Here is a 6,999-nt window from a genome sequence, read left to right as displayed (position 1 = left end):
TGGACAGGCCTGCCGTGGTGGCGGTTCTAGGCGCTTCACTCTCGAACCGCGAGACTGCTACGGTCGTAGGTTCGAATCCTACCTCGGGCATGAATGTGTGTGATGTCCTTAGGTTAGTTAGGTTTAAGTAGTTCTAAGTTCTAGGGGACTGATGACCTCAGATGTTAAGTTCCATAGTACTCAGAGCCTGTAGACAGCTTGCAAGTGAGTAGCTGATATTTGTGATTTTAGGTGGGTCGATGGACGTGTATATGGTGTGGTGGCGGGCGGGGGGAGGGAGAAGTGGAGGCGTATGTCCTAGTACAGGTAACATGACCTTTGTATGGGTTTTGTGGGAGGGCTTGGTGTTATGAATGTTATAGAATGAATGCTGATGGTGTGGGATGAGAGTTAAAGGGGAATGGAAGACAGCCATTATTCATGGATAATGTGTGCAGGTGTGGGAACTTAACGCACTCGTAAAGAACACGTTAAGTTGAAGCAAAGGATACGTTCGACTTGTAAAGAGTGATAAACTTCGGGAAGAGCAATAAATGTTGCCATGGATGAATCAGATAAAGTTCTTTCAGTTTTGAAAGGCACTGAAATACAGCAGTTCAAGAGTGTGGTAGGTTACAAGAGTGTTTATAGCATTTTTTTTTTTTTTTTTTTGACAGGTAGTATGAAAGGTTTCCAAGTTTAGTTTTCAGTCGAAAGTTAGTCCCAAGAATTTCAATATTTCAATGTTTTAGTAAGTTAGATAATTTTGTGATGAGATCGATGTCAAAGATGTTGATTTGTCGGATGGTTTGTCCTGTTATTGCTGTCTGAGTTTCTCAGCTGGCTGGGACCCACACAGCCAGGCGAGTATTCCATGTAGCCACAGTCCCGGTAGAAAAATCGCCCACTGGCAAAAAGGATTAGGGAAAGGAAATAGGCTACATCATTGCATTAGGGTTAACGGATTTAACAAATTCACCTGAATCTTCAAGATTGGAGGGGATTTGAATCGACGTCCTGGCGAATGCGAGTCAATGTCTTGCCACAGAGCCGATCCGCTGGTTTTCCACTGCGGAAAATTTCATTTTTTCATACCGTGCCCACTAAGCTATCAAGTCGACAAATCATCGCAAGAGAAAATATTACATAATATTTTGAAAAACACATGAATATCTTGGTCCATTTGTCATTTTTCTCGGAATATCATTTGTAATACTCTGTTATCGGTAATACCTCGAGCTAGCCGTTCTAAGATAACCTTGTTGAAATTTCTTTCTTAGTGCACTATTTTTGTAGATAATATACCTAAATAGTAATAACATAGACTGAAATAAACACTTTGTAATTCCAAATGATCAGGGATAAATTGTGTTGGAGAGAGGTTATGAGGTGAATATTAACAAAAATGGAACAAGGACAACGAACTGTAGTAGAATTTAAGCTGGTGAAACGCAGGGAGCTACATTAAGAAATGAGACACAAAAAGCTATAGACGAGTTTAGCTACTTGGGTAGCAAAATAACAGACGATGGCTGGCAGAAGTAAAGATGATATAAAATGTAGACTAGCAAAAATAAGAGTACTATGTTAGCAGTAAAGATAAATTTAAATATTTGGAAAAATTATCTAAAAGTGTTTGAAGTGTAGTCTTTTATATAAATAAAACAGGGAGAATAAAAAGTATAGTCAGGAGGAGAAAGGGAGCATTTAAAATATTGCCTTACAGAAGAATACCGAAGATTTGTCGTCTTGAAAAACGTGGCAGAACTTGAATAAAAGAAGAAACTGGTTGACAGAAAATAGTCGGAAGTATCAACGGGAAATTGGAGAATGGGAGAGTTGTTAGGGGAGAGGATAGATGAAAATGGTAGATGAAATCTGTATTTGGATTCCAAGGCAGTTGAAGCACATATGTAGAAATACTTACACAGGGTAGACTGGCATAGAGAGCACTAGCGCTGTTTGCAAGGTGATGGAACGTGTGATTCATGCCCGGCTGGTATGGTGGCTTGAGTTTCGCAATTTACTAACCACTGCATAGTATAGATTTCGAGCTCGCCGTTCTACAGTTGTCCATTGCCACTTTGTCCACCCATGTCATGAGTGGTTTTTCTGCGGAAATCCCAGACTGTGACCGTGTTTTTCGATTTGGAGGAAGCCTACGACAGCCGCTGGAGGACTGGTACCCTCCGTACAGTCCACACGTGGGGCTTCCATGGCCGCCTGTCCCATTTTCCTCAGGAATTTTTAAAAGGTACGTGTGTGTTCTGCCTTGTCGGACACCTTTATCCAGGAAAACGGTGTGCCTCAGGGTTCCGTCCTGAGCGTCGTCCTTTTTGCTATTACCATTAACCCTATAATGGCCTTTCTACCGTCGGTCATCTCCGGCTCCCTTTTCGTTGACGATTTTGCCATCTATTGCAATTCTCCATGGTCTGGTCTCATCGAGCGGCGTCTTCAGCAATGTCCCGATCGTCTTTACTCATGAAGCATCGACAATGCCTTTCGTTTTTCCATTGACAAAACAGTTTGTTTGAATTTCTGGCGATGCCATTGGTTTCGTCCACCTTCTTTACATCTTGAGCCTGTTGCTCTCCCGTTCGTTGGAGCTACGAAATTCCTGGGACTCATGCTCGACAGGAAACTTTCTTGACTCGCTCTATGTGGTCCCTCAATGGCCCACGTCTCCTCAGCGGTACTTCCCGGGGTGCAGATCGAACCACTCTCCTCCGTCTGTACCGGTTCTTGTCCGTTCGAATCTAGACTATGGATGTTTCGTTCAAGCAACTGCGCGTCCGTCCCTGTTTCACCGTCTCAATACTATCCATCATGGTGGCAACCGTTTGGGCAATGGCAACTTTTAAATTAGTCCGGTTGGGACCCTGTATACAGAAGCTGCCGAACTACTGTTGTAATACCACCTGCCTTCCTCCCCAGCAGATAAGCATGCCGCTTGTCTGCCATGCATGACCACCCATCCTATACCTCCTTGTTCTCCTCAGGCTAGTAGTACGTACCCTTGAAAAAAAAAAATTATAAGTACACAAAATATACCGGCGATAGCTGTGGTTAGCGAATTCTAGAGAGCGTATTGTGAGTCAGCAAAAGTTCAGGCATTTCTTAAAAATGTCGGTGAGAAAGAGGAAACAGAATCCGATCATTTATGATTTTGTAGAGTGTGGTCAGCAGCGCCTTATCAGGAACCAGCGCTGTGCAATTAAAGAACTCAGAAGGCATTTCCTGCAGGTATACTTGGCATGGAGTGTGCGATGGACTAGGAGCGCGGGGTTCTCGTTTCAGGCAATTCACGAAATTGCGCCGTCCCATACGGCTCACTAACATCACATCTGAAGCACGTGTTGCGCTTCTGGGTGCCTGACCGCCCATAGGAAAGGTCTCAAATCTCTATTAGTGCTTTCGACCTTTTCGTACACTTATAAAATTCCTACTCTGTATACAGTTTCAAAAGCAATTAACGGCTAGAGTGAATTGTGACACAACGGTTTCAGTCCAAGGTAGCCCACTTCCAGTCCAACATAGTGGCGAACAACAGATACTATGATATGAAAAGTGCCTCAGTTTCGGTGATGTTTGTGTTAAGAGGTTTCTGTAATTCTTGAGATACATTTTTGGCATATTCCTAGTAAAACATGCTGTTCCTCGGTTCCTGACAAGGAAACGGAGGTTCAAATGGTTCAAATGGCTCTGAGCACTATGCGACTTAACTTCTGAGGTCATCAGTCGCCTAGAACTTAGAATTAAACCTAACTAACCTAAGGACATCACACACATCCATGCCCGAGGCAGGATAAGAACCTGCGACCACAGCGGTCGCTCGGCTCCAGACTGTAGCGCCTAGAACCGCACGTCCACTCTTGCCGGCGAAACGGAGGTGAAACAGAAGTTAGCACAGTTAAGTGTTCTCTCACGCGAAGTGAGAATGCATGTGGTCGAGGAGCTGGCGATGTCCCAGCTTGGAATTCTAGACCATCGAGATATAAGGTCCTTGCAACGAACGTGTGACGTCACACTAGTCGGCTTGTCTGCCACACTTCGTGAACGCTTGGCTCCGTGCAGAGGCCAAAGGAAATCAATATTTAACTGAAAAGGTACAAACTAAGGGCCTTAATTCTGTCTTGTGCAGACATTTAAACACGCAGACAAGAATTATTAAACTCGATTGAAATAATCAAAATATCCACGGGTGTACTGCCGGTCTATAGTGTCCAACAGGCACAATATTTCGGCGATCAAACATGTCGCCATCATCAGGTGAACTGACGGACTGAGCTCCTGTGAACGTGCCGGCACGGAGATCCGTACGCTATGGCTGCTCAGGGGGAACTGGGTTCGGTCGCGGCGGCGGCCGATTTAAATAGCCTCCGCCCGCGGCGCGCTCCCTCCGCCGTCCGCACCCCGCGCCACGGTAGCGCGGTGGAACAGATTGCGACGGCGTCTGAGATGACGTCGGTGTGATGGCTCTGTCCGCCGTGATCGTCACAACTATGCGTTTGCTCGATTTACTCTTGATTAACCCAATCGCTGGTTCCCAAGCCTTGCTAAGATTATAGCCACAGTCACGGTTTATGAGGTCATCATTAGTGCAAATTTCGATGGCCTCTCTGACAACGCTGTCCCAGTATCTCGACGTCTGTACCAGAATCCTCGTGCGGTCATACTCCATAGCGTGATTTTCCGACAAACAATGTTCAGCGACCGCCGACTTGCTCGGATACATCAGTCGAGTGTGCCTCTGGTGTTCACGGCATCGATCCTCGACGGTACGCATCGTCTGACCAATATATGACTTGCCACATTGACACGGAATCTGGTACAAGCCGGCCTTCCTCAAACTGAGGTCATCTTTGACGCTCCCCACCAGCGCACGAGTTTTATTCGGAGGACAAAACACAGTTCCGACGCGGTGTTTCTTCAGAATGCGGGCGATTTTCCCCGAGAGTGCGCCTGTGTATAGAATAAATGCAGTGCCTACCTCCTCCCTCGTGACTTCATCCATCTCAACAGGTTGTGCTGCAGTGGTTGGGCGGAGAGCACGTTGGATCTGCCACTCTGAGTACCCATTCTTTCGAAACACAGTTCTCGGATGTTCCAATTCCTGGGGTAGACTCTCTGTGTCAGAGATAGTGCGCGCCCTATGTACTAGAGTTTTAAGTACCCCATCCCTCTGTGAAGGGTGGTGGCAGCTGTCTGCGTGCAAATACAGATCAGTGTGTGTTGTCTTTCGATACACCCCATGACCTAGGGTGCCATCAGCTCTTCTCCTGACCAAGACGTCAAGGAAAGGTAATTTACCCTTCGTTTCAGTCTCCATAGTGAATTTGATGTTGGGGTGTATGGAGTTTAGATGTGTAAGGAAGTCAAGGAGTTTATCCATACCATGTGGCCAGATGACGAACGTGTCGTCCACGTAACGGAAAAAGCAAGTAGGTTTCCATTCGGATGACGACAGGGCTTCCTCCTCCAAGTTCTCCATGTACAAATTCACTACCACCGGTGAGAGTGGGCTACCCATGGCGACTCCCTCCGTTTGTTCGTAGTATTCTCCATTAAAAAGAAAGTACGTGGAAGTCAAGACATGCCTAAAAAGTTCAGTGGTATTCTCGTCAAACCTCTGACCAATCAACTCTAGCGACTCTCGCAGGGGTACCCTCGTAAACAAGGAAACGACGTCAAAACTCACCATGATATCTGACTCATCCAACCTGAAGCTATCAAGGCGTTTAACAAAATCCACGGAATTACGGATGTGATGAGGGCATTTACCAACATAAGGACTTAATATTTCCGTCAGGTATTTGGCCAAGAAATATGTAGGTGCCCTGATGTTGCTGACAATGGGGCGTAATGGTACCCCCTCTTTGTGAAGCTTCGGGAGTCCATATAGTCTAGGCGGTACCGGACCTTGGGGTAACAATTTCTTAGCGTCACCCTCCGGTAAATCTGCGTCCTTGAGCACCTGATGATGGCGACATGTTTGATCGCCGAAATATTGTGCCCGTTGGACACTATAGACCGGCAGTACACCCGTGGATATTTTGATTATCAAATACGCCGGGAGAAACTCAAGAGACGGCTGTTGGCACGACCTGCAGTGTGACGTGCTACGACTTACGCGCCACGGCCCGACTTTCTCGTGGGCCTCATTGGAATTCCACGTTCCACAACGTTGGGAGCGTGAAATAAGCCGCTTTATCATACGGCGCTAGACATCTTATTTGGTGGGTTTTCTTTCTCACAGAATACGTATTATGATTATATATTTAACAGGTACTGGGTCTATCTTATTCACATAATATGGGTATTGCCTCAAAAGTGGATGTATTTTCTGCAGCAAAGACCAACGAATGGAGTGATTCACCAGTGGCAGAAATCTTAACGTGGCCGCCTGTCTGTGTCTGAAAGTAAACACAAGTTAGGCACCGGAAGTTTTTGCTGTTATGAAACTTTCTTTAAAACATATACATCTGTCTCTGGATCTATGGACTGGCTCATGTTTTTATATTGCCTGTAAATATGTTTTTCAGTGATGGCGAGCAGCTTCGAAATAGATCCCCTCTTCCATTTGAATCAAATTGCGAAACGAATCTCGATCTTGAAACCTATGTGATGTATTAAGTTATTTCAGAAGGTTGGAAGTCAATGCAACATCGAGGAAGAAAGAACAAAAGAAAAGAAAAAAAAGAAAACTGAAAAAAAGAAAAAGGAAAGAAAATAGAGCATAAATAAAAAAGAATATTGATATTGCGCGTGCACAAACTGACACTAAGCACGATACTTTTCCATTAACTTCGAATTCGGGATGAAAATTAAGCTGAGTCAACAAATGACTTCTACCGGTATTTACCTCAGATCGATGTACAGCATTTCGTAGATTTCGTCTACCAACAGTTCGCTTTTGAAACCATTGGCGAGTCCAGAACTTTCTTCGCAATTTCCTCGACTCTCCTTCGACAATCGCTAACAGAGTTGACGCAGCTATTTTAAGCGCGTCCATTTTCG

At 45.2% G+C, this 6,999-nt stretch overlaps 1 protein-coding gene across 1 annotated transcript in view; it reads left to right on the top strand.

Moving 5' to 3' along the window:
* Window positions 1-6,999, top strand: part of LOC126267066 (synaptic vesicle membrane protein VAT-1 homolog) — a 266,094-nt gene that overhangs the window by 108,674 nt on the left and 150,421 nt on the right. The window lies entirely within an intron of this gene.

The sequence above is a fragment of the Schistocerca gregaria genome, chromosome 4 (genome assembly GCF_023897955.1).
Source record: "Schistocerca gregaria isolate iqSchGreg1 chromosome 4, iqSchGreg1.2, whole genome shotgun sequence".
NCBI classification, from domain to species: domain Eukaryota; kingdom Metazoa; phylum Arthropoda; class Insecta; order Orthoptera; family Acrididae; genus Schistocerca; species Schistocerca gregaria.
The sequence above is the reverse complement of the archived record's forward strand: the minus strand, read 5'-3'. Positions and strand labels throughout refer to the sequence as shown.